General features: G+C 42.0%; 1 protein-coding gene and 1 long non-coding RNA gene across 5 annotated transcripts in view; both read left to right on the forward strand.

Moving 5' to 3' along the window:
• The window catches only part of NR3C1 (nuclear receptor subfamily 3 group C member 1), a 66353-nt gene that overhangs the window by 6863 nt on the left and 32662 nt on the right, over nucleotides 1-26828 (forward strand). The window lies entirely within an intron of this gene.
• LOC308177696 lies at nucleotides 464-21026 on the forward strand. Its single transcript, XR_013939348.1, has 3 exons — nucleotides 464-9830; nucleotides 13583-13638; nucleotides 13846-21026. It is a non-coding gene; the product is annotated as an uncharacterized lncRNA (long non-coding RNA).

Consider the following 26828-nt stretch of genomic DNA (forward strand, 5'->3'; position numbering starts at 1 on the left):
GGAGGAATGGATTTAATGCATATACCACTCGGCTTTTTTATTCCTCTGACTTCCTGGAGATGTGGCTTGTTGGGGGGGGAGTGGAAGACGACGAGAAGCCATGCAGCAGCGCAGATTTTTTTTTTTTCTTTCTTAGCCTACAGCCAGAATTTACAAAAACTGGGCCCCATTGGCAGCGTTACGGCTTCTAGTATTACATTTGAAATCATTCCTAGTGCTCCAGCTTGTGGGGGATAAGGATCATTAAGGAGGTTTAAGGAAGGGCGAGAGCTACGAGAAGCCATGGAAGAGGAGGAGAATCTTTTTGGGGGGAAGCTCTGCTGGTCGGCCGCAGCCAGGAGCGTTGCTTCCAGCAGGAGCTGTTCGGTCACCACCGCTTAGCTGGGAGTCGCTTTGGGCTCGGACGTTTTACTCGAAGGAAGGGGAAAGCAGGGATCGCTTGCTAGAAATGGCAAAGGTCAGTTGTCCGTTTGTCTTACCTCATTGTTTTGGCCTGGCTTTCGGCCAAGGCCGGTGGCTCGGCGCGGCCAAGCGCGGTGCTTTAAATGTTGTCTGACTCAGCACTATGCAATGTATGGCACATACTGAAGCGCGTCTTACTTAATCGTTTTATTTTGACATAAAACCCAGGCTCGTTATTCGGAGGGGTTGCTCAGGGTTTAGTAGCCTGTGTTGTGATTTGTCAGCCTAGTGTAACTCTGAGATCAGGTCTTGAGTTCTGGAAACACGCAACGAAAAGGTTAACTAATTTGTCAGAAAGGTATGGATTAGGAGTGTCCCGCAGCATATGACAAAAGGTGCTGTGAGAGTGAAGGTAGCTAGATAAACGCTAGGTCACGTAAGACATAATCTACTTTTTCCCATTTTAAATGATCCATTCAGCTGGCTGATAGCTGAGTAGGTTTTTGCAAGTCCAACCCAAATTGGTAATTTCTACTAATTTACACCCCCTATACTGACCTTGGTTTCAATCCCAGTTCTAGCTTGCAAAACACAAGTTGACTTTTGTTTTCCATTGCATATTTGTGTGTTATGTATCTTAAATTGTAGTTGAACCCCATTGTACTCAAATGCTGGCAGTAAAAGCAAAGCTGTAGTTTAAGCCAGTTACTGATGAATCTTCTCATCAGCGCGAAACACGCGCCTTACCCAAGTCCCGCGTCATCTATTTACTGTGTTAAAGATCACTGCTTTACGCAGCGAGGGGAACTGTGATGGGGATGCAAACGTCCCTTCTTATGCTGACTGTTACTGCTCAGTTACTGTATTGTTGTGAAAGAGGGGTGAGCCGTTCTATGCGTCGCTGTAACTGCAAACTGGAACTAGTCGTGTGTTTTAAAGGGTTGCCAAGTCCTCTCCTCTTCCTGGGCTTCCCTTTCACAGCCACCACGTAACAGGTGGGCTGTTCGGGGGCTTCCTCTAATTTTTTTTTTGAAATGCTTCCTAACCTTGAGTAGTGAAAATCCCGGAGGAGGAGAAGCTGGCAGCGCTGCCTGACCGATGCGCACACCGCAGTTTGGCTGTTCCCGTTTGTTACGCTCTGAACACGAGATGGGCTGCCGCTCCCGCTTCCTTACTAGGTTCAGTGGCTGGGTCCCCCAGAGTTGTTCCCCGGTGCATATGCTTAAACTAGCCGAGTTTGCAGGGCAGGTGCTGTTCTTCCAGCAAGCAGAACTCCGCAGCTGGTCCGGAGCGTGGTGGGAAGGGCGGTGCTGGTCCCAGCGTGTGTCTGGGCTGAAGGGGGCTGCCCGCGCAGCTTCTTTGTGGCCTTGTTCGTGCGATGTGGTTCAGGAGGACGGAGGCTGGGTTATTTGACTGGTTTGAATCCTCGGATATGTTGGTTGCAAACATTTTCGCAACGCTTCTTTCCCTGTTCTTCATTGATGTACAAAGCTCGGTGGAGTAGGAGATCATCTTTTAATTCCATTAGCCTTTTACCTATTGTATGCTAGTCATAAAAATAAGCTGTTACTTTTTTTTTTTTTTTTAATAATCTGTGGCTTCTGGTTTTTTTCAGAACGCTTCTTGGAGCAAATGCAAGATCCAGTGCTGGCACGTTAGTCTGAAGTGTGATTTGGAGCGGTTGTCTTAGGGCACTTTGTTAAACCTCCTGGCCGGAGCAATGTCTGTCCTCGTGCCGTTGGGCGTTACGATCGGGGCTTATCTACCAGCTTACGGGAGGGGAGCAAGCACTGGGCACTCGGAAATTGGCCTGGGAGAAAATGAATGTGTGTTTCTTGTTAGTAGCTTTTCCCCTCACAAAACCCTTGTTTCTGGGATATTACTGGATGTAATTGTATTTACATATCTTTTTTTTCCTAAAGGGTACATTAAGGCTGACTAAGCAGATATTGTGCCACTTGATGTGCTGGCAAAACATAATTTATTCGTTCTGCCAAGAGTTCCAATGTCGTCATTGTTGAGATTTAAAAAAAAAAAAAAAGTATCAATGAAATCCTGTTCTCAACCCAAGAGCTTTACAAAGCTGAAGTTACAATTACCTTGGTTTTGTGTTATTAAAATATCTGATTGTGTGTAGTCTCTGGCATACGGAAGTGAACTTTAAAATGTATTCATAAAATAATCAACTTTCGTTGATTTGTTTCTGTGTTTCTAAGAACAGTTAGGTGTGGAACCGGGTAGCTGCTGGGAAGAGTACGTAACCGTACAGTACTTTGTACAGCAGATCCAGAGAGTTTGTTGTGTTAAGCTCTTTGATTTTTATAGTCTTTGTCTCCCAGACACTGTCGGTATACGTGAATTTAATCTCATAATTTGCTGAAGTGTTAAAGCATTGCGTCATTACTTACACAGATTATGTGGTGTTCTCATGAGAGGTTTTCTGACTGATTCACTATGGTGCGAAATCCGTTTATAATACAACATTTGCTTAAATAACTAAGATGCTCGTAGACCAGGAGCTAATCCCGTTGTGTGTGCTGGGTTCGAGAAATGACACGAAGATACTGCGGGTTGGCAGCCCCGTCCCTGTGGGATGGAGGTGAACCAGTACGGCTGCAGAAGGTGACACGCACACAAAATTACAGTAATTCCCTTCAGCTCGTTGCCTTGTTGCTGACTTCGTGTCAACTAGTTTCAGCTGTCTTTGGGACAGAAACGAAATGGAACAATTAGGTTGCTCTGCCCACGTGCAGGAGGGTGAGCGGAACCGCGGCAGCAGCCCTGTGGCGTGGGGCGGCCCCGGCCGGCAGCGGGAGGCCGCGCAGCGAGCCAGGGGTGAGGAAGCGTTCTTCCAGAAGCAGCGAGTTGGGCTGGGAGCTCAGTTTAGCCCAATTACTCTCTCCCGGAGGCTTTTCGTCTTGCCTCATCTTCGCTGTGAAGAAGGTGTCGTGTTTTGGACCACTTTCCTATGCCCTTAGCTGATTCAGCTGATGCTAACTCTACCGAGAAACTTTCTGCCAGACTTCTTTTCCTGGCTGAAACAGTGTCTTCATGCGTTAAAGCTCCGTACTGCATCACATGAAATAGATCGTGTTCACACGGCGACAAAAGCACATCCGTCTGCTTTGGTGGCCGGCACCGCCGGCTCCGTCGCTCGGGCACCGCGCGTGTCCCGGAGGCGCAGCAGAGCCCGGGGTAGCCGCAGCCTCGCCAGCTCCTGCCTGTGGGGCTGAGTTCGGCAGCGTAGCTGGTGTCAGCATTTTCTGGCTGCTCTTGGAAGTGAGAATTAAGTTTAGATCCCAGAACGCCATGCTGCTTATCCAGGGTATCACGGAAAGTGTAATATTAATGGCTCCTTAAACTACAACTGTGGGAATTTCTGGAGGAAGCAGTGCTCCTCTATCAAATCCATCTTGACATCTTGCAGAGTACATTTCTGTACCAGCCAACTGCTTTCTTAATATAGTCTGTGTCAATTTGTTATAATTAAAGCTCACGATTCCATCTGTACCTATGGATTCTAACTCCATGCAAAGTCTTCCTGGAAAGTTAAATCCTGGTGCGCTTTAAAACTGAATGTCCAGTGAGCTGCTGCCGTGTTGTTGGAGGCGTGATGTAACGTGCGAGTTCTACTTCTTGTTCAAAGATCTCAATTCTCCTGAAATGTCAAAGGTCAAACTGCGTTTGAGGAACGAGTTCCAAAATAATAATAATGCCTTTCTTGAACTGAGTTCAGTGCTACTGTAATTTAGTGAAGAAACCGAGTTGCACAGCGGACTTTCACAGTAGTACGCTCTTCATACAATTCGCAGTAATTTGTACGGTTACCCTGTGTGTCAGGGAACAGCTGGAAATTGTGATTGCATTCATGCATCATGGTCACACAAGATTTAATATGGAACTTCTTAGCAGCGGAGTGCAATTTACTCAGCTTTTTTCAGATACTTCACACTTCTGGTTACTTTTGTTTTAGCTAACAAGTTTTAAGTAAGTAATGCTCCGGATTCTAGTTTTGCAGCTCTCCTTACCTAAAGGCTCTGTTGCGGTAGACTTCTGTGTTATATTAGAAACTTTGTTTTTTCTGGCAGAGGATTGCGGGGGGAAGCGTTGTTTCTTTGCGTGTGCGTACCTTTCTCGCAGTATTTGCTTGCATGCCTCGGCTTCCTGGAAGTGCTGCTGGAGGAGACCGAAACGCGATAACCTCGCTGCTCACCAGTGTGCAGGAGCTTGGCTTCTCTGTGCACGCCTGCGTCTCTGGTGGGGCAGGCGAACGGCATGGCCCATTTGAAATCTTGTAAAATCTTCAGCACGTGAATTCTTGGTCTTGTGTCAGAGTCCTCCAGCCTTCACGTGGCGCTCCCAACGCCTGCGGGGTCTGTGTGATGGGAACAGGTCACTCCTCGTTGCGCTCGGGCAGCGTTGGTGCCCTTGGGCTCCTGGCCGTGCCCGTGGCACTGGCGCATCCTTGGGTCTTCCAAACCCTCACGTGCCATCATAAGCTGCTTTTGAGAGCGCAAACCTGAAGTTCTGGGGTTCCTCCTGAATTTCTTGCAAGCTTCAAAGGGTTGCTCCTCAGTGCAGCGTTGGCTCATTAGCTGGGAGTTTGGTAGCTGTGACAGAAGAGAGCAGCTGATGCAGTTTATTTTTGTTACTACTTGAAGAACCTGCTTGACACAGCCTGGTTTGTATGTGCGATAATGTCTAATGGCATGGTAATGTGGTCTGGTACTGTTGCAGTACAAATTTCTGCAGAAGAGGAGCTGTTGCCAGAAGGATGCTGGTAGGACACGTTAAGCAGTGCAGATGCCAATTACTTCATGGCGGAGCATCTCCGCAAGTCAGAGTCACACTCGTGGTGTTTGTCACGGCACATTAAATGCAGTATGTTGCTGTACTTCGCTAGCCTGTGGTGGAGCCTGTTTCCATACCGCTCTCCTAAGCAGTTTCTGAGTGTCTGTAATGCATTCGCTGAGGCCTGGGGAGAAAGGGATGCTTGGTGCGGCTTCGGAGGAGGCTGGCTGTCAAGTAATGCTTTGTCCGTGAAGGGCTGTGCGGTGTACAGGGGATATCACGGAGAAATGAGGGGTGTTTGGATACATCTGTAAATGTGCTATCACAAATGAGATACGGAGTTTTCCCATTTTTGGTAGTTCTTTATGCCGTCAGAAGATGCAGGTAGTTAACAATGTGTTTTAAATCAACGTGTCTATACCACGGGCAGATGAAGTACCTCTGTGTACCCATGTAGTTTTTTTTCTCACCTTTTTTTTTTTTAAAAAAAAAAAATAGTTTTGTTAGCTTTCTGAAGCAATAACTTTTTAAAGCCATTGTCTCAGTCTTTTTAACAAATCAGAGCTGAAAACGTGCGTGTGCTGCATGCGTGTGGATTTGCTATGCAAGAATGCAGTTCATAGATGTAAATTTAAAAGAAGAAAAAACAGATAATCGCACACTGCATAGCTTCATGTCCCGATTTCAGTCTGCATGTCGCCTAGCTGTGCTTTTCTCTCCTGCAGTATTTTTTGAATTACTTTTACTTGGTTCTTGGATGTGTTTGTGGTTTTTTTTTTGCCTGTTGATTTTCTGTTAATCTTGTGCTAGGTATGAATTTCTCCAAAATTAATTGCATCATCCAAGTGTAAAGTTGATGTATTTATAATTTGACTAAACAAACAAAAAAAGCCTTCTGCATCTTGGCTATCCCAAGACTGTTTTTCATAAAATACTTTATATTGGCTTATTCTAACCTACTTCATGTTTTAACTGAGAATAGACCCCTTAAATGCTTTTTAAAATTACAGATCCTGAATTTGATATCCAGAAAAGCTTATAGATAATGGAGATGGGTGAGGGAATATAGAATTGCAGTAAGATAATAAATATTTGGTGAAATAATAGCAGACTGCATATGAAATGACCAATTCAGGTTCTTTCTGAATCATAGAAATCCTTATATATGTATAAAAAGACCTATTTATATAAATGGGAAAAACTTTACTTCCAATGAAGATTAAATTGGCAGGTGAGCAATGAGCTGGGTTAAATCTCTTACGTTTTGAGACAGAAATGAAAAGCAGCGTACCAAAGATCTAATAGCTTCGATGGTAAAGCTGTGACTCGAAGCTGTGCTTTGGCAGTGAAAAGTTTTCACTGCCTTTTCAAGTTGGTTGAATTAAATTATTTATTTCCGTTTGTTTATGAATACTGGTTGATTTTTTTTATTATTTTTTTTGTTATTATTTTTAAACCATGAGGAAATCTGTGGCTATGGGGTGTGATTGTGCCGGGGCAGGGGAGAAGAATACACTTGAAAGGAAAGAACTGAAATCTTCAGGGGAGGATGCGGGATAAACAGTATGGGTGGAGAAGAGCTTATGGATCATCTGACCCACCTGTTTGCATTATGCTGTCTTACCAATAGATGTAAGCCGCAAGAAAATACCAAGGTAGTTCAGAACCTCGGCTTTCACTTGCTTGAAGAGTCTACCAAGCTTCATGACATTGCTGCAAGTAGTGGAAAAAGCTGCAAGTAGTGGAAAAATAGACAATCAGATGTGTCTATGGCATTAATTTCACCCTGTAGCTGATATTAATGCCTTCTCTCTCTCAGTTCCTCTTGTTGGAATTGTAATGTTCATGGTTTATCAAACTTCCTGCAGAAACGAAAATGAAAATACTCAGTGATCAGGCAGTGCTCTGCAAAAGGAGTTACTGTGGTTATAAAAACTAAATAATTAAACTTGTAGCTACAGAATGTCACCTGGGCTAACTTTAAGTCCATGTACTCTTCTTCAAAATTCTTTGCAAAAGAGCTGATTTGTTCTCACCCTTCCTTGGCTGTGCTAATGACACTTGTGTGCTTGCTTTTGTGCTGCCTCCGGTCTTTAAATGCAGCAAAATAATGAGGTTTCTGTTTTTTCTGTTCATGTCTGTTCATGCTAAAGTCCCGCTCCTCGTGAGGCTCGGAAGCCTAAAGCTGTGCTGGTTAACAATGAAAGTTATATTGAGCTAACGCAATCTCCTTAGATCTCAAATGTAGTCTATCTGCATCTATATTATATTGAGTGATAAAATTCTCTGTAACCACCTGGAAGAATGTTGTTGTTGTTGTTAACTTCGCTGTTACCTCCTATCGGTTTGCTTTAAGTCTAGATTCCAAATGCAGCAATCTAATAGTTCTTTCATTTGAGGAAATAAATATGGTGCTGTCTTAAAAATGGAAATATTTGAGTAATGTGAAATTCTAGCTACTCTTTTAGGAGGGTTTGTTCATTCAGAAATGTAAACATTCTCCCTCCCAAAACAAATCCTTTAAGCCTGTAATGGAACAGACTTCAAATACTGGTTTTGTCAGGTTTGTTGGGGATGGCTTTCTGAAACCTTTTTTTTTTTTTATATGTATTAAAAAAAAATCTACATCTTGGTTTTCTGTGTCGTTTAGGTTTTCTTGAGGAAACGTTTGGCTCAGGTATTTGCAAGGTTTCTAGGGATTTCCATACTGTTAGGAACCCGTGAGAGCTGCTTGCTGCCTCCCCGAACATTTTCGTGCGGTACCACGCCGTGCTCAGACAGGCTTCCTGAGGAGGCTGCAGCACCTGGAGGTACTTTGGCGAAGATGCCCCGTGTGGGTCCCACCCCCAGTTTGCTTGAAGGGGCAGGACCCGCAGGGCTGGGGGACGAGAGGAGCTGGGGAGACGCTCGCCGAGGCTGAGGAGCAGGCAGGTGGGACACTGGGGAGCCGGGGCAGGGTGCGGGTTTGGAAGGCAAGGATCAGCATCTCCTGGGAACTAGGTAGTGCGAACACCCTAAGAGCATAAACAAATAACCGGAGAAGGAGGAGGGGGAAAAATATATTGCGTGCTTCTGAATACCTTAAGTTTGCTTTTTTTTTTTTTTAACCACAGGTACCATTAGAAAATATATTGATAAGGAAGTTCCTAAGATACATTAGTGAATTATTTTTTATTGTGCTATTTTCAGTTGTTTATTTCAGTGATCAAGTCTGGTAGATTCCTTATGAAAAGAACTACGGTGATGTTGAAGGGTTGCACCATTTTTAATTACTTACTTTTATGTCATAAAGAGCCATTACTGTGTTTCTATTTAGCTCAGCAGGATTAGGCCTTATGAATATGGTAAATTACTGTGTTGAAGAGATACTTGCTATGAGAAGAGTAGTTCAAAATGGAATAAAATATTAAAGAAAAAGTGGATGGTTGTGAGTTGTATTCGGAAAATAAATTAAGCAAGCTTGCTTTTGCTGCCTTATTCAGATTTCCAAACAAACATAGATTAAAATCTAATTTGTAAAGAATGTTAGTATGTCTTTTTTACCAATTTATTTTGTAAATTGTGTAATCCCTTTTTAGAGAGAAGGGAAGACTTTTAATATGTTTTGTGTTATTTGCTTTGGCCAGATGATCCTGATAAGCTTAAGGCTTAAAAGAAAAATGAACATGAAGAGATCCTGTATCACAACTACAGTCTGCCTTGTGCTTTCTGTAGCCAAAGAGCTGCTACTTCAATGCTAGCATCTTTCAGAAAAAGCATTTTTTCTAACCTCTTCTATTTTGTTACAGTCCAGGCAAGGCTTCTTAGAGGCCATTTGGCCCCATTGATTTCTGTGGGAACCAATCATTTTTAAATCTGAGTCCTGGTCTGTTGTAAAGTCTCTTAATGTTGATTTCTATATACTTTAATGAATTCTGTCCTTCCTGAACACGTATTTCTACTAAGCCTCACACATCTGCTGTTTTCTAAACTGACAAGGAAGCTATTCTGACACCTTCAATTTTAATAAAACCGATCTAACAAGTTTTGTAATGAATTAGCTTTCCATAGTTAGAGAAGACAGGTCTGTTCAAATGAGATGCCAGCTTATTTGCAACTTAACTGTGTGATTTAATAAAAGTGAAATTCAGTGCTAAAACTTCTGGTATAAAATGCAAATGCTATAAAAACAAACAAACAAGAAACCCTGAATGTTCAGAGTTCCTTATTTTGAGTAACAAAGCATGCAATTTTTTTATTTTTTTTAAGTGAGCAGTTAATATTGGGATGTTTACAAGATTTCATTCTTAGTCATACTAGATATCTGACTACTTTCAAACAAGAGCAACTGGTTCGTCAGGTGAGCTTGGACCTATTTTATCACTTTAAAGATTCTTTTAACATGTTAAAGGTTGGGACATCTGAGATTTTAATAAATAACAATCACAAGGTTGGAGTATTGTTAATAGTGCACTTGTTTATGTGACTTACTGTGTTCCAACTTTCAGAGAAAAGCTATATGGTTAACTTGCACAACGTACTATTAAGGAGGGAGGAAGTGACTTCAGTTTCTATTCCTGGTTGACCCAAGACTATAAACTGAGGAAGAGCTATAAAGGAAATGCAACATTCAGCTCTTTGAATCTTTCCAAGGATTTGTAAGTGTTACTAACTCTGCCTTCCTGTGTGCAACACGTTTCAAGATACAGACATCTTAAAGCTTCCATTCTAATCAAAAAATGAATCAGAACACGTACCTAACGAGGGAAGCCCTAAAACTTGATAGAATTAATGGTAAGCTATCATGCTACTTTTCATCAACAAGGTCTAAAACTTTCTATTTCAACAATCAGAAATGTTTATTTCCCAAAGTGTTATTGCTTTTGTCTTGAGGGAGATGCATATTATTTTAGTCTGTTCTTTAAGAGCAGATTGGAGCTTCTTTTTTGCATCACAGAGTCTCTTCCTAGGCTCTATATTAAAGGAGGGAACTAAGTTTAACAAAGTTTTTTCTTCACTTGTGTTTTTCTTACTCAACTCTGTAATGATTTTGCTTTTATGAAGATCACATACTTCCTTATCTGTGCGTTAGAAGATGAAATAATGACTTTGAAGGTTATCTGAAAGAGTTATGGTGCTTGCTTGCACGGTGCTTGTTCTCATTCTTTGATTGAAACCACTGTCACAGGATGATGTTCTTCTGTAGGATAGGATAAGATTTTGGGGTTTGGTTGTGTATTCAGAAGATCTGTAGAGCTTAAAAAACCTTTACAGATGAAAAAGGTGGCTGGGTTCCACATAAGAGTGCTTGTGACTTTGGGATATCTGTTCTAAACATACTGAATGATGCCTGCCTGGCTGCCAGTTGTAAGGTGGCTTTCTCTAGACAGTGTTTAAAATCACATTGGTGGTTCAGCTATGATGATTTGCCATCGTGTTGTCAGAAACATGATGCAACTAAACTGTAAACTATTTCAATATATTTAGGGGATTGCAAAGCTAACAGCCTACCACAGACTGTGAGAGCGCCCTCGGACACATTGAATAGTGTGTATTTCCAGGAAGGTTTCTGGCCGATACAGCTGTTTTACAGCCAGGCCCCCAGTATTTTGTTCCTACCTGTGTGACTCCATGCTCCCGTTTCAAGCAGCCTGTGACAGATGTACTGAAAGGTAGGGTGGGACGCAGCGAGAGCCGGTGTGCTTCAGGGCTTGGTTTGCAGCGGTGCTAGGAGCTAGCTGGGAAGGTTCCTGGTCGTGGCCATCACGGCACCGTGAAGCTGGGTGAGGCTGATGCAGGCCAAGCAAGTCGTAGTTTAAAACAGCAAAAAACAAGTCAGTGTTTTAAAACAGGGAGAAGCTTGCCCAGGTGTGTTGAACAGAAATCCCATAAAACATGGAAGGCGAAATATAAAAAGGAAATAGAGAGGTAATTTAAAAAAAAAAATAAAGAACATGAAAAGTGCCTTGCAGGAGGTGCTCGAAGAGCTGGTGAGCGCTGCAGGCATGCCGGGTGCTGGCTGAGGAGCTGGCAGGGCAGCGAGGCACGTGAGGAGGCTGGTGACGAGGTGCAGGCCTGCCCTGCGGGCCCGCTCCGCATGGGCAGCTGAGGAGCCGGCTCCGTCGGAGGTAAATACGCACGAGGTGTCTGACCAGAGGGATACGTGAGACGTTAACAAGTCACTGGGCCTGGGTGGCGTTCACCCCAGTGTCCTGAAGGAATTCGGAGGTGGGCCTGCAGGAGTGGCGGCCAGCAGGAGCGGCCTCTCCCCACGACCCGGCGGCTGCCGGAGGCCTGGAGAAGCTGGCGAGCCTGGTGGTCCCCCACAAAATGGTCTCCGGGGAAGGAGTCCTCGCTGCTCCTGTCAGGGAAACACCGCCTCATCCCGGGAGCTGGGTCGGTGAGCGTGGAGGCAGGGGAAATCCAGTTCACTTGGATAGATTTATTTTTTTTTCCTTTGGAGCCTTTGACATGTTTTTCTTGCCAAAGGCTAGTTAAAAAGGAAAAAAAAACAAACAGCACCTCAAGCTGTCATGGAATTGGAAGACTGGTCCTTGTATAGAATTGGGAACTGGTTAAAGAATAGGAAGCAAAAGGATTTAGTGTTTGTTTTACAGGATGAAAAAATCAACTGCCTCGTTCCCTTAGGGTCGGTGCTGAGGCAGGACCTGAAAAGGGAGCGTGAGGGAGGGTTCTGGGCGTAGCTGATACGGAGCTATTTTGGGTAGGCGAGTGCCCCAGTGGAAAGCTCTCTTAAAATGTAGTGAGCACACGGAAAAGTGGAAGGGGGAGCCTCTGGGTGAGAAAAGCTAGGACCATGAATCTAGGGTAAATTGCCTATGCATTGCTTAATTTGAAAAAATAAATAAAATCAGAGCTTGGCGGCTGCAGCTCAGGGAAGGGGTTCTGGAGTTTTGTGAAATCGTCAGCTCAGTGTGCAACAGCAGCTGAAAAAGTAAATAAGGTTTTGTGTTATCTGAAAGGATAAAGAGAATGACCTCTGCCTTGTGCTGCTTCATAAAGCCTTGGTGCGCTCAGCCTGAGGGCTGCGTTAGTTGCTTCTTCCTGAGGGGGGTGGGTGGTAATTTTTTAATTTATTACCAGAACACCTGTGTTTGTGTCAGAGGTTTGCCTCCAGTGCTAAAGAAGCAGTCTCCAAAGTCAACAAGCTAAACAGACAAAATGGAGGAAAAAATTATAAGCAAAGAGGGTGCACCATATGGTAGTGTTAAGAATCGGGGAAATGTGTGGTGGTGGTATCAAGTCTTCCTGCACAAGGCTGCTTTATCTCGTTGTTAACAATGGTATATTCGTGCGTGTGCGTGCATTTATGCATCTACCCTCGTGTGTTAACTTTCATGCTTCATTTTACCCTTACTGCTACAAATAAGATAATTATAGTAAAGCAGGCTATTCAAAATGCTGCCTAGGGAGGTTTCTACATGCTTGAAAGCTATCCTTCACTTTTTTCATATGATAGTTATAGTTCCAAGGACAGCTAAGAAATAAAAACCTTCTGTTACAAAGATAGTTTATTCTGTCATATATATTTTCAAAAATTTTCCCTAGCTATCCCGGTTGTCCCCATTCACACGTACTTCAGGTTGCTGTAGCAGCGCTGAAGATGTTTTTATTTCTGTGCTGCCTACCGCAGAAGCACAGCCAAAGCAGTCAGGACCCTATTTTTGCAAAAATTGGAGTTTTGTTCGCTTACCTCACTGCTTTCTCTTCAGCATAACAGCAATGCATTTATTCTAATAGAATAAATATGAATTTAATGGAATAAATACAAAATTCGTAAATCTAAATTTAATAATTAGTAATACTTTCTACAAACATATTGTCATACAAGAAAAATAAATTAATATTTTAGCCATCCCAGTAATATTATTTATATTTATTTTCTAATAACAAAGCATAGAATTCAGTGTTCTTATATTTTTATTCACTCCTTTATATAGAACATGATTTTGCTTGCTATTTCTTTGTTAGCAATGCTTCCTGGTACTTCTAAATTTCTAGTTTCAAAGATGCATTTAATCTCAGATCTTTTTTTTAAGGGAGGGAGTTGGGTATTGGGAAAGACCTTACAATCTTTTCAGTTGTAACAGTTGCGTTTGTTTGGCAAGCAGTTTGTTTTTTGGCTGGGAGGAGCAGGGTCACTGTGTGCAGTAGGTGAGCAGCAGGCCCTTTGCCGTGGGACCCCGGCAGTCGTCTCTGCCCATCGCTCACTGCAGAGGGTTGGCCAAACACCTCTTGACGTGTTCTCCTGCTATAAGTAACTTGGGTCACTTTCGTTATTGTGGGAAATTAACAGATCTTTAATTGTTTTCCCAGAATCGTGATTTTAGTGAGTAATGTTTTTGATGCAGGGAATGATGTTTGGAATCCTTCATGTGTTTCTTTTCAGAGGATTTTTTTCTAATTCTTCCTAATCCTAAAGAGCCGTCCCGCAGATAGTGCGAGGTATGAATTGCTTTGCCTTACCCTTACACGTCACATGAAAAGCTTGAGTAATACAGACAAGTTGGTGACCAGGCATTGCATTGGTAGACGTTGCTGTTAACCTGAGTGTGACTGGCTTTTCCAGCATGTATTTTGAAGAACTTTTAATGACTTTTTTAATGAGATGAGGCTATATCCACTGCTTTGATCTCTTGTTCTTATTTCTAGAGCTCAGTCAGTTAGTATTTTGTGCAACTCAAGGTGCTCAAGGAAGAGCTGTTCTATCTTTCTCCCATCCCTGAGCTACCTGAGGTTCTTCTTCGTACAGTCCTGTCCCTTGGCCTGTGCATTTGGATTTCTTTCGACTCTCTGATGGCAGGTGCTTGTGTTACTTTGTCGATGTTATTTTCAGTTTCTGTTGCTGAGTGGGATGATTGTGAACTGGGGAATGTTACCACTTTTCTCGTTCTGCAGGTGTCTGTCATCTGTTTGTATTAATACTTCTGCAGCACCGCGCTTCAAAAAAAAAAGTATGTATATCATGAAACTGTTGACATTTGGGGGTTGTTACAAATGTTTCCAGCCTACATCCCAAATATATGAATCAAATATTTGGTTATAATTTTCCAACACTCATTACAATTGACACCTTCTGGTTTGAATCTCTGGTTTAATCAAATCTCCACTTCTGTTTTTTCTTGCTGGAAATGCAGTGAAGACAAAAGCACTCAGTGTATATGTGATGTCCTCAGATGGGGGGTTGCTTTATTTAGTTGGCCTGGTTTGTTTGTTTGTTTTAATGCTTCTGGAAGCTGTTGACATAAAAATAGTTCACATGAATAAACAAATGTGCAGAAAAATGTAAAAATTTGTGTGTACACATGCAAAAGCATATTGCTCTTCAGTACACAGTGGTATCTTATAATTCTTTATAGTCGATGAGTCTAGTCGTATTTAAAAGATAACTAAGGTTTTGTTCTTTTCATCTTCTTGGTATTGCTGAGAAAGACAAATGGAAATTGAGATGAATTATATCTAGTTTTCACGAGTACATAAAGAAGATAAAAACGTTTCTCATAACTTCTGTCCTGCATTCACAATCAGAAGGTGTTTGAAAACTAAGCAGTTTGTGGTTGGTGTGGGGCGTTGTGTTTTTTTAACCTGAATTTACATACTGGTAGAATTTCAGATAATGGGGAAAAGTGTTAGGAGGTAAGAGGCAGAGCCAGGTATCTAGCAGCCTTTTATTATTTTTTTTTTAATCAAGGTAAAATGCAATGATTTGGAGATGAAGGGGCATGGAAAGGAGAGATGGGAAAGAAAGAAAAAGAGGAGAAAAAGAGAAGCTGGCATTTAAAAACCAACGTGAATTACATGTGATTTCCTTTTTGTTCGGCCCGGGAGCTTGTGAGTTCTCTGTGAGGTGAAGTAAATTCTCAGTGCAGGACCATCCCTAAATTTTCAAACGTTAGAACAATCAGAAGCTTAGCTCTATACTGAACCATTTGGACAACGTAGCTTTCACCCAGACAGCTTTCTCTCTCTTATTCGTGTCCGAACACAAATCCTGAGCGGCTGGATGGGCACGGGCCGTGCAGCCCTGTCGTCGTGGGTCGTACCCCAGGCTCCGTGTGAGCGCGGAGGGATGGATGTCTGGGTGTCCGGATGCCTCACGGCGCCTCCTTCGCTGCTGTGCCCAACTGAAGCTGTGCTGCGTCCTCTGCTTCTAGACCGAGCGCATGCTTTTCTGCGTTGGGACAGAGAGGCAGCGCTGGTCAGAGCAGTGCCTTCCCTAGTGGTCCCTTTATCATAAGCAATGTCCTGGAACGAGCTGTGACGGACAGCACCTGCCTGAGTGCCCTCTGCTGATAACTGCCCTGATTTGCGGCGAGCCTATGGCGTTCGATAAGTAAGCGACTCCTAGGCCTGCAGCTGACACAACGGGCACGCTGGAATGCACGTGCCCTTAATAACATGCTTTACCTCTAGGTTAGCCCTGACGTGGTCGTGCAGTTGGACCAGATGGTCTTTGGTCCCGTCCAGCTGAGCTCTTCTATTCTGCTTTGTTCCCATCTTCTTGACTCTTGTTTCCATGTCACCAGCAGGCAACTACTGGGACTGTATGCAAGTATATTTTACAGTGTTCAAAATGCAGCTGTACGTTTAATTAGATTGGCAGGTCCATACAGAAGGGCAGTATTTCATACCGACTGTTATTTAAAGAAGCAGCATGTCAGTTGTTGCTATCGGTGGTGAACATTTTGATTATTGCCCACTTTGTTCTTCCTTTCCCTCTAAACAGAAAACATGGTTCTTCTTTGGCTTCGTGGCCTTGCTCTTTATAGCTGTCGCTGGTCGGACAGCAAGTAAACAACTTACTGTAAATAGGCTCCGTGCCAGCTGGCCTCCAGATGCCCTGAAACTTGTGACTTGCCTTCAGACTCAGAAGACTGCCTTTTTACTTGGTTGTTTGGTTGTTTCCTTTCCTTTCAAATACAAAAAGAAAAAGAAAAAACACCTTTTTTTTTTTTTTTTTTCCTCCAATTATATATCGTTCCTGGCCTTAGTATTACAATTAGGGAAAGATAGGAGAGGTAATCAGATCTTAGGACTAATGCATTTTGGAAGAAAGCTTTTGGCGTTTGCTTAGAAGCCTTTAAGAAACAGCATTGCAGTTGGGGGCCAAGAAGTGGCGTGTCCTGAGGTTCATCTTTGGAACTGTGCAGCAGCTTTATGTGCATTTCCTTTCCCTCCTTGAACTGTTCATTATTTGTGAAACCTGTGCTGGACCCAGTTCGGGGAGGTGCTCGCAGTGCACACAGAGCCATGCAAGACCTCTGTATGTAGCAGACACACGTAGCTGGGGGCTCGTTGTGTGCAGGGTGCACTTGGTTGCTGGTGTCCGGCTCCTCAGCATCCTCACAGCATCCAGGGTGATGCTGTGGCTCCTTTCTTTTAGTCTACCTGAAGTTGAGAGCATAACCCTTTGAGAACTACTTTTCACAGCAGGATTTCCAGCGTGTTTTGAACTACAAGGTAGGGCAAAAGTACTCAAAAAGTTAACGCAGTCTGGGTGCCGGGACACATCTGGCCAGAATAACCTGGCATTTTGCACTTGCGTGGCTTCTTATTTCTTCCAATATTTTAGTGATCTAATTTATGTAATGTTCAGTTAAATATGTCTACGCTGTAAGTGGGAGAATAATCAGACTGAATGAATGTCTGCAATGGATCTTTTTGCCTGTGTAGTAATACTAGAGATTTGCCAGGAGACTTGCTGCTTTTCTGCTGCATCTCTTTCCTTTCCTGCTCGAAGTATGATCACATATTCCTTAAATAATTAAAAAATACTTTTGCTAGGAAAACTTCAGCCTGTGGATTGAGGCTCATGGTTGTGGCTCTTTGAACAGGGAAGAACCTCAGAATGTTTTCAAAGGCCCTAACACAACGTGTATATTATTCAGCCCAGCTTATGAATTCTCCAGGCGGGGATAGATGTATGTGCAGGTAATTTTCAATGGTATCCTTTCACCGAATGTTGTATATACACCGAGGAGTTTTGACTATTTGGATGTTAAAGCAAATCTGCTTTTACGAGGAATTTACAGTAATTGTTTCTTAAACAGCAGTCTTAGATATAATCTCTAGTCTTGGCCTTTAATTTGAGGTCGAAAGCAGATCAGAGAGTGTCTTGGCAATACAGTTGAAACAGCAACATGGATATTAGTGTGGTTAATTTACTTATTTATTCTATAGAACCCTGTTTCCAACTTAATTTTATCTCTTTTGTGATCTGCATAATGTATATCTCTTTAAGAGAGACTATCCTCATCCAGGTAGTGCTGCGGTGTAATTGCAGCTAGGCTTCTGGCAGCTCCTGGGCTTGTTTCGCCTTCCTGGGCGTGATGGGGCTGAGCGCTAACACAGGCAGCGCTTGTTCCAGTAACAGCGGTGAGGGAAGGAAATTCTAGATGTTAACAAGTGGATGCGTTTCCTGAGTTTCTTGCAAGGCTTTAAAAAGTCTAAGGAAGAGACCCAATATTCGCTATTTTGGAAAATCAAAATAGCGTACGTTTTTAGAGGACTAAGGACTGGTAATGGAAGCCTTCTTAGTTTCTAGTTACCTCAAATAAATCTGAAGGAAAAATGCTTATTTTTTACCCAAAAAGGGTGTGGAAGAAGCTCTCTTTTAAACTTGTATGTGAAAACTTCATTTTAATGTCATAATTCAGGACTGAAATGTAAAGACTGCTTTTGAAAGAGAAGATTTTATGGAAATTATTTCTGGTTATTTTAAATGCTTTCCCATATAAATGTTCTATACTAACGCTTCAGCACTTCAATGCATATCCAGTCCATTTCCCATCTCCATGATCAGCTTAAGATTCCTTAGCAGTTTCTTTGGTCTTTTAAAGGTCTTGGTTTGTGTTCCCTTCAATATTTCTATAATTATGTTTTTTAGTTGTTGGCTTTTTAAAAAAAATCCGAAAGAGTCTGTCTGAAAGGAATGAATTGCATTATTTCTGACTTTACAGTGCTCTCAATGACTGTCAGCTAGGGTAAGGAGTCTGCTGGTGCTGAAGTATGAGAACTGTGAAGAACAGTTTATTCCGTGCCTTTAGAGGTTTGGGGAAGGAATTTCAGGTACTGAGCTAAATCAGAGCATGGACGTCAGTGTGTGCCGGTTAGTCCTGTGCCTGGCTTTGCACTCTGTAATCCCAGTAGTGCTTTCACCCCCCTGAACGTGTTACAGTCTCATAGCGCATCGAGTCTGGACGGTGGCTGCACGTCCGCGCAGGGGTTGTGCGCACGTCCACGGCTTCGCACACGCGCCGTCCGGTCGGGGGCTGCTGACAGCACGCTCCATCCGTCTCGAGCCGGACTCTTCCCTCGCAGCGGGAAGTGCTGTGGGATTTGTTTTGTCCTTCATCAAAGTACTTGAAGTACTTCGAGTTTCACTTTTAAAGCTTAAAAATGCTACTGATGCCCTGGTTTGGGGCTCAGCATAACCATGAGATGCTGAAAAGTACTTGAGTGGACTTGCTTTGCTTTTTTAACTCTTCAGTGCGTGTGTTTTTCATCTCAGGGCAGATTTTTCTCAGAAAAGAGAGGTTCTTACAATTGCAAGCTCATAAGCAGCACTAAAGGAAAAATGCCAGATGGTGCAAGACTTGATTAAAATTGCAAGAATAAGCAATACGGGGAAACACTTATCATTTTCTCCTTGAAAAGGCTGGCCTGCTTATCTCCAGTTCTTGGCCTCACTCAGGCCATCTACAACCAAGATTAGAACTGCAGACATGTAGGTTTGTACAGACTGCATTTGGTATTTCTGTGTGGATTGTTACAGTAGAAGAATGGTTAAAGTTGTGATTATTCCAGGCTTCTTGAAACATCGCAGCATCCAAAATACAGAAGCGGTTTAAATAATGGAAGCTGGTGTGTGTTTTTGTTGTTGTTGTTTTAGTGGTACCAGTTAAAGACAATTACTATATTATGGTGCTGTCTTCATTTTTGTTCTGGGACTAGAGAGTCCTCAGCATCCTTTTCTTTAGAAAAAGAAAAGGTGAGAACCTTGGAGAATCAATTCTTATTTCTCAAACATTAGAATAGGGGTTAAGAGGAAGGTCTGCACTACAGGTAGGAAAAACTACGATTATCCATTGAACATCCAAAATGAGGTAATAAAACTCAAGAAAATAATTCCTTTATATCAGTTTGTGTAAAATTTATATTCAGACCTTGGTTAACTGCATTGAAATTTAGGTGTGCTGACGTCAAATTTAGCAGCATAAATTATCTGAGGTTCAGTTTTCCACAGTAGACACTCGGGAGAGAAACGGGATCGAATTATTCTTTGGTGTTAAGTGTTTCATGGTGTTGACTAGGTAAGTGGGCATTGTACCTATGCTTCTAAAATTAGTACTTCATTTAGTCTTCAAGTGAGGTGAAATTAATTTGGACGTAAATCTGACCCTGTTTTTTTTTTTTATTTTATTCCTAGGTTATGTTCTTACATTTTTTGTTTGTTTTCAGTAGCGGTGGTTAATTTGTTGATTTCATCTCAGTTACAAATCAGCAGCTGGAGACACTGGCACGGTAACACCGTGTCTCTTTTGCAGGATTCAGATACTACTTGAACTCCTAACATCTGGTTTCTCGCTCTCAGCTGGATCCCACTATTACATTGTCACTAACATATTAGATTGAAGAAACTTCCTTAGGCAAGGTAAAAACCAAAAGCTCTCTGTACGCTGTGAGATGACCCTCTGAAACAGAAGGCTCCTTTCATCGCGGGAAGGGCGAGTGCAGCAGCGTCCCCGACCGGTGCCTGGCTGCGTGGTGCAGTCGGGGGGCTGTGCAGCGGGAGGCCCTCTTAAACGCAGGCCTGACGGAGAGCTTCCCGAAACAAAGAGTTAAGTGTGGAATCAGCGTTCGGTTTGTTCCTCTTAGCAAACTTTCTTGTTTATCAATTTGACCTTTGTTTAATGTTTCTCGGATGAAACATGCAAGTAGGGGCCGTGCAGAATGCCGGACGCGGTCGTTACTTCAGAGACTGCAGTCTAAGATTTTAGCACAATCGAGCGATAATGCAAGCCTTTGATGGTACAGTTATTTACTTCTCAAGAACAGCTCTGCAGTAGTCACGTGGCATCAGAGGCCATTGAGAATCAGAACTAACAAAGAGAAATGCTCTGGAGGATTTAGGAGGAGGGGGGAACCGGGCCTGCCTTGCCCCGCGGTGTTGGAACCCCGCTTGTGTGCACGGGTTTTGAAGCTTATGTGCTTCTTCAGCTTTGGTGTCCGTCTAAAAATAAGCAGAGGTTAACCACCTTCCTGGGTCGTAAAGCTGTTTAGGTAATTAATTGCTGTCTATGAGTTTGAGAAAATCTTAACAAGGGTTAAAGAGCTTTTGTATGAGAGAGAATCGTTCGCAGCGTTGAGGTTTGCTGAACCATTGGATCGATGGCCCTGGAAGAGGCTGTTGCAGTACAACCTATTGTTACAGCCATGTGGCGGATGCTTATTTACAGTTAGAATGTAGTGTTCTAGATAAAAGCACTGTTATGTACTTCTTATTTGGGGGGAAAAAAAAAAAGACTTTCTGAATGTCAGAATCTCTTCTTTATTAAACTCTGTCTGTCTGGTTAGGTTTGTTACGGACTTGGCTTAAACTAAAGCTACACTGAGACCGCTGATGTTGAGCGGTGGTAGGAGGTGCTGCAGCTGAAATAATTTAAGTTTTGAATGCTGCCTTCATGGAAAAAAGTACTTATTGTAATTTTCAGCTACGGACACAATTTCTTGAGTTTCAGGTGTTTCCTTTTGGCTTCTTTTACCTACTAAACTTCAGCTGTTAATAAGGAAAGGAATTTGGTCTTTGCTGTAGGGAGTACTCTTGGTCATAGCACAAGCATTTGTGCATTTGATTGATTTTGATTGATTTGATTGATTTGATTTGATTGCATTTGATGCATTTTATTTTATTTATTTATTTTTAACTTTACCTCAGGAAAGGGCATCAATATATACTGTTCAAAGGGCACTGCCTGCTGCCAGGCTGTCCATCAGAGCAGGAAATGTCTGTGTGTCCATGGGCTTTTTCTCAGGAGATGTGCTCAGCTATCTAAAACTAAACCAGTGAATTATCTGGAGTAGAAGGCTCCATCTTGCATGTACAGCTGTCTGCACTTTTATGGATTCTGTACCGTGGGACTCTTAGTGCAAGTTTATTTTGCTTCTGTAGTGCTCACTGCTACAAAAACTGATTCTGAAGCTAGGACTTAAATAAACGGACGTTGTACCAAAATAGGGTCTTCTCACTCGTGTCTGATTGAAGTGGCTGTGGTGTGGTTTTTTTTTTGTATTATTACTTCCCTCTTTGCTTTACATAAATATTTTTAAAATGTAGGATTGATTGATTGTTCATCTGACGGGTTTAAAAAAATGTTTGAAGGAACTGGCAGGCAAACCTGCCTTTTTTGTTCCCAAGCCTGTGTCTTTGGCTTTGCCAGATTTTGGTCTGGCAATTGCATAGTACATGAAGTAAATGTTGAACAATGACCATGCTTCGTTACAGTCAGTTAAATTCTTCTTTTTGAGATATCATGACCAATTCTACTGCCAAATCAGAGTGTCTACATTGTTAGTGAAAGATACTGAATGATAACGATGGATAGTGATGTGCTATAAACACATGGTTTGTAGTTGTCATTAGGATCTTTATAAGAGTGCATGTTGTAACGAACCCTGAAATTCAGGAGAGGGGGAAGAAATAAGGTTTCCCACCAGGAAAGTTTTTAATAATTTTCCAAAAGAAGGTTGGCGTTCCCACCATTTCAAACTTGAAATAATAAATTATCGAAGCGTAGAGCTGTGCTTAATAGACAGAGAAAAGAGACTGTGGTGATAGGTCTGTATGACCTCTAAGACTACCTTACTAGTCACCTTAGGGATGGTTATGTGAGCGAGGTAAACAGCCTGTTAATGAAGTTCACAGATGGAGTTTAACTTGGGAGGAGTTGCCAGTGCTGCTCAGGAAGAGAAAATACACAAAGAGGCACAGATGAACAATGTGGCCAGGAAACCATGTGAGGTTAAACGGGGAAGGAATAGTTTCCTTCATCTGAAGGGGAGGGGTAGAGGAAGAGGACTTAGGAATGTGGATAAAATAATATGAATGTGGATAAAATAAAATGAGAAATCCAGGAAAGAAATGGAAGGCAAGACCTAAAAGTACTGGCAAAAACATAAAAATAAAAAATCCAAGATGAGAAATGCTTTTGTAGTCCAGGAGTGTGCAACAGGAGAGACATGGTGAGATATCTTGGTAGTCTGAGTGTGAGATGGATGCCAAGTGGGATTAACAGCAGATAATAACCTACTGAGTATGCATCCTATAGCAGAAATCATATCTGTAATTGCTTAAGTGTTGACAAAAGTAATTATAGCGCTATACCAGACAATCCAATAAAAAGTTGAAAGTGCCATGAAAGTGGCATACAATAGCCGTGCACATCTTACAAGTCTATGGTGGTACTTGTTGCTTGTCCTCCTAAAAATATTAACAGAAGTAGAGATGGCTGATTCTGCTTCAGTAAGCAAATTTAGCACATACCTTCCTTCCTGTTCCTGAAAGGGGAAGAGTGCTTTTGTATGTGTTCTTTGCATCAAAGGTGTCACAGGCCAGCTGAAATGAAATAAAATTATTTTATTAAAGGCATTAAAAAGCTCATAAGGCTTTGGAAAATGCCTTTTGGACATGTTTGATAGCACTCACGTGTACTTACACACAGGTCTGGAGATGAAGAGTAAAACGCATCAAAAACGAAGCCGTAAATCTGAAAGAAAACTTTTTGGCAGTGTTCACGGAGTGGGAGGACTCAGCCTTTCCCTTGGGGAGCTCAGCAGCATGACATTGTGGCGTTTTGCCCCTCAGCAACTTTCTGATTTTTAAGTCGCAACAATTTTTCAGTTTGTTCCTTGTCTTTCCTACCTGAATTACTGTTCTCTCTCTAATGTGGTACAAAAGGATCTTTACCCTTTTAAGTGAAGTTACTGCTGGTGGCTGTGTGTAACGTAGTCCACACACCTGGGCTAGCACCAGACAATTCTTAATACTCTGTTGGCACTGAACTCCAGTTCTGCCCTTTAGCACTGTGAAGAACATCTCAGTCATCCTCAGCTGTAAGATCTGAAAGTCGCCAGAAGTATTTTTGTCTTGCAGCAGAGCACCCAAGATACCACGTTGTTAATGTTTGTTTGTTTTCTCATGCTCTTGGAAGTCGCAAGAGCTGGTGCTCTCATACCCTGATCATTGTAACAGAGGCAGTCTCTCCTCATGCTCGTTTGCAGCCTGCTGCACTGCATTTCTCTTACTAACGATAGGCTGAAGTTCTTCCTCTTTCTTTAGCTGCAAACCAATTTTCTGAAAACAACTAATAAAACATTGAATTTGTATATAAAATGGTTTTCTTCACAGGGGATCAAAAGCTACTGAAAACGTACCTGCTATCTGAGATTGGGGTAAAACGGAGTAGAAGAATATTGAAAATAAGTGAGGAATCAGCATTCACTAAAAATTTCTATTGTTTCTTGCAATGCATCTTATACAAGGCATTCATTTCTGATCACGTCCATATGAAACCCATCTATGTTTTTTAAATGTAAACCAATATTATTGTTAATATCTGTTAAAAATACAGTACTTATTGTACTCACCAATTTTTATTTTGTTGGTCAGAAAAAAGTTTGCTTCTCCTTCCCATTTTTATGTTAGTAGGGGCAGGGTGATGTCTTTGAACAGTTTCAGTAATTCTGAAGTTCATATTGCACATTACAGGTATTTTGTAATATAACAAGTTGGTTTTTTAATTGAGATGAATGCTTGGTGTTTTTATTTTTAGACTCTCTTTGCTAAACATAGATGTCATTTAAGGAGAGCATTTTTCTTCCTCAAGAATCTTGTTTAAGCTCTGCTTTCTTTCCTTTTTTTTTTTTGTTTGTTTGTTTCACTGGGGTTTTTTGAGCTTCTGGACTCCTGTTCAAAGTTTAAAGAACAATAACTAGTCAAATGTAAAATAATGTCAGTTGAACAACCTATGACTCAACAGTCGACCAAGTCATCCTGGATCCACATCAAATGGACTGAGGCCAAAACCTAAAATTGGCATGCGTCCCTGTCCCTCTTCTTCATATATTTTCACTGAAGCAGAGCCCAGAATGTAACACATTGGTTAATGCTCCATAATAAACTGGTCCGCATGTAAATGTATTATTTTTGTTGACAAAAGAGCCTGAAAGTCTATGCCAAGAGTAAAGACAGATTGTGCAATGGTTCATACGGACTGGCAAGGAAGTGTAGTCTATGCCCTGAAAAATGTACTGTCCTGATGTCCTTTTGGTATTGGTTCTACTTTTAAATTGCTTTCTTTAATTTCTGTAGAAAGAATTAATGAAGAAAAATTCCTTTCTGCTTCACTTGCCTTACTTCCGTTTTTCCCTTCTTAGAAAAGTTCAGGTTTTGTTTGAAATTCATTTGTGTTTGTTGTTTGTTCTTTCAGCAAAGCAGAAAATAATTATGCAGTGCCATTAAAAGCACAAACTGTGGTGAATAGCACTGTGTATACACACTCATAAAATTGGTGTCAGGATTACTGTTAAAGGGTTATACTGGCACCAAAAGTCTTGCTGTTTTTTTCCTAAAATAGCACAAATGAACTTTCTAATGACCAGTCCAAATGTATTTATAGCTTTATGAATCAATTGATACTATGCAAGTATTATCTTTCAGCTTTTAAAATATTTGGTCTGTGACTCTTGAAGCTCAGTTCAGCCTTTTGCTGCATTTCGTACAGTGCCATTAATATCTTTCCATGTACGTTACAGTCAGCTTTCCAGATGTCTTGCCTTTTTTCCTAGCAACATCATTTCTGCAGCTTGTGACCACAGCCCTGTGATTGACAGAAGTGCTCACATGAAGAAACCTTGAGCAACATATACATAGCTCATATGAGGTCATCAATGGAACAAGCCCTGCTCAATATTTTCAGTTCGATTCCTCTGGAGTAAAATACTTTTCAGAGATACCTTGAGTGAAATACTTTTCAGATATCTTGTGGCCTCGTAGGATAAGGTAAAACGTGACAGAGTCAAGCTCCTTGGTCTGGTCTAAAAACAAAATATCTCTGTGCAAGAATCCTGTCTTGTTGAATTCTGTGTACCGGCAATGGAATTAGTACGTTAAAGGACCTCTGTCAAGATAATACTTCTTTGGCGGGTACATGGACTTTTGGTTTGTTTGCAAGGTTTGATGTTTTAATATTGAAAAACTGAACTGCTTCCAAGGAAGTGTCACTGAGGTAACACGCCTCTCTGTGGCTGCTGAGATCAGAAAGAGAGCTCGCTGCATTCAGAGATCAAGTGGACTAGAAATAATTTCATATTGTGTTTAAAATCAGAATACATTTGTATAAAGCAAATTCCGAGTAGATTTTTGAGCTTTCTTCTACTTGCTGCATATTAGTCCTGCGCTCTTTCTACGTGCAGTCCCCTTCTGCAGAGACACCTGCTTGCAGCTTACTTTCTAAACATAGTGCGCGTACGTATGCCTATAAAGCTGGATGTTTCTGCAAGACAGAATCCCTGAAAACAAAGTTTTTAGATGATCTACAACTATCTATAAAACTATACGAAGATGTAATGCATATTTTGTTATCCAGCTAAGCATAAAGAATTAGGATGGCGCGTTAGGATTTGATTCCATATTCTTATGTAAAGGTTTTATTTAAATCTAAAGCTACGGGTTTCTGCCTTACTATTTTTTACTGCCTCTGTATTTAAGGAAGTAATGAAAGAACAATGAAAGTAATAAAAACAAAATATATAAACACTTCTGGAAAATATGTATAAATTCATTCATATAGAAATTAGGTTCTACCCTTGAAGGCAGGACGTCTTGGCTGCTTTACTGGTGCACAGTAATAAATGTAAAAGTTTTGAACGTGTAATTTAATTATCATATTCTGGTCATAAATATTTTAAGGCTACAGTACATTTGAAATCCCGTGAGCTCTAGCTAAGGTTGCAGCTGCAACATCAATTACCATTTATCCATTCCAAGAAAGCTTTGCCTGTGCCCTTGAAACCTTTACGTTCTGGAGAGTATCCAAAAAAAAAAAAAAAAAATCACGTCACTCACTTGCGTTAGTGTTTCTTTCTCACTCCTGTGTGAGCTCTAAAATGGTAGCAGACGCCATTTCGGAGCGAGGAGACGCGATGGCTTTGGTGCAAGTGGCTGTGCCGGGCGCCCCAGCAGCGTGCCCCGCACGGGGCCCCGCTGAGCACCCCGCTGAGCACCTGGCAGGGGCGCGCTGATGAGGGGCAGCACCGAGCCACCTGCGGGGGGATCGTTGTCCCCAGACCAGAGGAAATATCATAGGGTCGTTACAGACAGTAAACAGCCCGGTGCCCATCGGGAGGCTGTACCATCTGACTGCGTTTGCTTTATTTCCCTTGTGCTATATCAGGAATCTGCACAAAAGATCTTCTGTTAATATGCCGTTGGTATTTGCCTCTGCTCTCAGGGTGGCTCTTTATTTAAGTGCAGGTTGTAGGAAACGGAGCAGGGATGCTAAGAGTGATGGTCCCCGCTGCCTCTGTGAAATGCTGGGAAACAGGCTCCCCGAGAAGCCTCCTCTTAACAGCGCGCT

This window comes from Anser brachyrhynchus (assembly GCF_964034855.1).
Source record: "Anser brachyrhynchus genome assembly, chromosome: 14".
Taxonomy (NCBI): Eukaryota; Metazoa; Chordata; class Aves; order Anseriformes; family Anatidae; genus Anser; species Anser brachyrhynchus.